This window comes from Schistocerca americana, unplaced genomic scaffold, assembly GCF_021461395.2.
Source record: "Schistocerca americana isolate TAMUIC-IGC-003095 unplaced genomic scaffold, iqSchAmer2.1 HiC_scaffold_956, whole genome shotgun sequence".
In the NCBI taxonomy this organism is placed as follows: domain Eukaryota; kingdom Metazoa; phylum Arthropoda; class Insecta; order Orthoptera; family Acrididae; genus Schistocerca; species Schistocerca americana.
In genome coordinates this window covers 12,501-15,000 of record NW_025726737.1, presented here as the reverse complement: position 1 = coordinate 15,000, position 2,500 = coordinate 12,501, and the positions used below count along the sequence as shown (strand labels likewise).

Here is a 2,500-nt window from a genome sequence, read left to right as displayed (position 1 = left end):
GCTGACGCGGAGAAGGGTTTCGTGTGAACAGCCGTTGCACACGAGTCAGTCGATCCTAAGCCCTAGGAGAAATCCGATGTTGATGGGGGCCGTCATAGCATGATGCACTTTGTGCTGGCCCCCGTTGGGCGAAAGGGAATCCGGTTCCTATTCCGGAACCCGGCAGCGGAACCGATACAAGTCGGGCCCCTCTTTTAGAGATGCTCGTCGGGGTAACCCAAAAGGACCCGGAGACGCCGTCGGGAGATCGGGGAAGAGTTTTCTTTTCTGCATGAGCGTTCGAGTTCCCTGGAATCCTCTAGCAGGGAGATAGGGTTTGGAACGCGAAGAGCACCGCAGTTGCGGCGGTGTCCCGATCTTCCCCTCGGACCTTGAAAATCCGGGAGAGGGCCACGTGGAGGTGTCGCGCCGGTTCGTACCCATATCCGCAGCAGGTCTCCAAGGTGAAGAGCCTCTAGTCGATAGAATAATGTAGGTAAGGGAAGTCGGCAAATTGGATCCGTAACTTCGGGATAAGGATTGGCTCTGAGGATCGGGGCGTGTCGGGCTTGGTCGGGAAGTGGGTCAGCGCTAACGTGCCGGGCCTGGGCGAGGTGAGTGCCGTAGGGGTGCCGGTAAGTGCGGGCGTTTAGCGCGGGCGTGGTCTGCTCTCGCCGTTGGTTGGCCTCGTGCTGGCCGGCGGTGCAGGATGCGCGCGCCTGCGCGGCGTTCGCGCCCCGGTGCTTCAACCTGCGTGCAGGATCCGAGCTCGGTCCCGTGCCTTGGCCTCCCACGGATCTTCCTTGCTGCGAGGCCGCGTCCGCCTTAGCGTGCTCCTCCGGGGGCGCGCGGGTGCGCGGATTCTCTTCGGCCGCCATTCAACGATCAACTCAGAACTGGCACGGACTGGGGGAATCCGACTGTCTAATTAAAACAAAGCATTGCGATGGCCCTAGCGGGTGTTGACGCAATGTGATTTCTGCCCAGTGCTCTGAATGTCAACGTGAAGAAATTCAAGCAAGCGCGGGTAAACGGCGGGAGTAACTATTCGCCGGGAGTAACTATGACTCTCTTAAGGTGGCCAAGTGGCGGCGGTGTGGCTGCATCCGGACTTGGCTTTTCGAAGTGCGGTCTTGATGTAGTCGTGCTGCTGCTGCGAGGTGCCTTCCTTGGGTTATAGTTACAGGGAGAGTGATGCGCAATACATGGGCCTAGCCCTCTTAGCCTCTCCTCTCCTGCGGTCTTCTCCCCTTCTCGTGGGCCCGCTGACTTTAGCAGAGTGGAAGACCGCACCAGGGGCTTGGGGGGGTTACCAGCCCCCCCTCGCACTATCCCTTTTTTTAGTTAGGGGCAGTAACCAGAGAAAAAGTGGTGGCCCTTCCGCTGAAGGTGCCACCCCAACTCCCCCAGCACCTAGCCGGCCAACCGGCCGTGCCGAAAATCTTGTAACTTTTGCAGCTGTTTACGCCTGTAGTGAGTGCCACCGCAGCTTCACCACCAAAAACGGTCTCGGGGTCCATCGCCGCCGCCAACACCTTGCGGCCGCCAACGCGGAGATCGTCACGGAGAGGCATCGCGCGAGGTGGACGGAGGAAGAAGTCCTGTCGCTCGCCAAGGCAGAGGCCGAACTGTTCCTCGAGAGGGACGCCCGGTTCTTCTTTGTAAATCAAGAGCTCATCAGGATGTTCCCCGACCGAACGCTTGAGGCAATCAAGTGCCGACGGCGGCAAGCTGCCCACAAGCAGCTTGTTCGCCAATTCATGGAGGCGCTTGAGATCGGTCGGGGGGAAGAGCCGGCGTCCCGCCGGGGAGCGGCGAGCCCGCTGCCTGACGCGGGCGAGGCCGCTGCGCCGCCCGTCGACGCAGCCGAGGACTTCGCGGCCGACACCACCGGGCCGCCGCCGGAGGGGCCGACTGACGCCGCCATCTGGGAGCATCTGGCGGGGCTACCCGCTTCCGCCCAGCGTTTCTCTGCCCTGGATCGTGTCATCGGTCTGGGGCGGGGCACGCCGCCCGATGTCATCCTGGGCATGCTCCCGGATGCCCTTGCGTCGGTCGGGTCCAGAGGGGAGAGATCGATCACCAGGACACAGCGGCCGCGCCAACCATCGAAGCGGCCGCCTGCCGCGCCGCCGACGCAGAAGCGCAAGCGGCGCCGCTGGGAGTACGCGAGAACGCAGGATGCCTTCCGACGGTCGCGTGCGCGTTGCGTGCGCGGCCTCTTGGATGGCACCCTGCTCCAGCCGCCACCTGCCATCCCTGGTCTGCTGGACTTCTGGGCGGACCTCTTCACCAAGAAGCCCATCTCCACCGCGGGCTTCATTCGTGACCGCCTCCTCCCGCACTCAGAGCCTGTCGCTCTCGAGTCCATATGGGGGCCGGTCACACATGAGGAGGTCGCCGCCGCGTTGCCGCCCAGGGGATCAGCAGCTGGGCCGGACGGCCTTACCCCAGCGGAGTTGCGGCGCCTGCCGCACGAAGTCCTGGTGAAAGTGATGAATCTCTTCCTTCTGGCCCGCGC

At 63.0% G+C, this 2,500-nt stretch overlaps 1 pseudogene; it reads left to right on the top strand.

The window, feature by feature from the left end:
* The window catches only part of LOC124592847, a 7,980-nt pseudogene that overhangs the window by 1,845 nt on the left and 3,635 nt on the right, over positions 1-2,500 (top strand).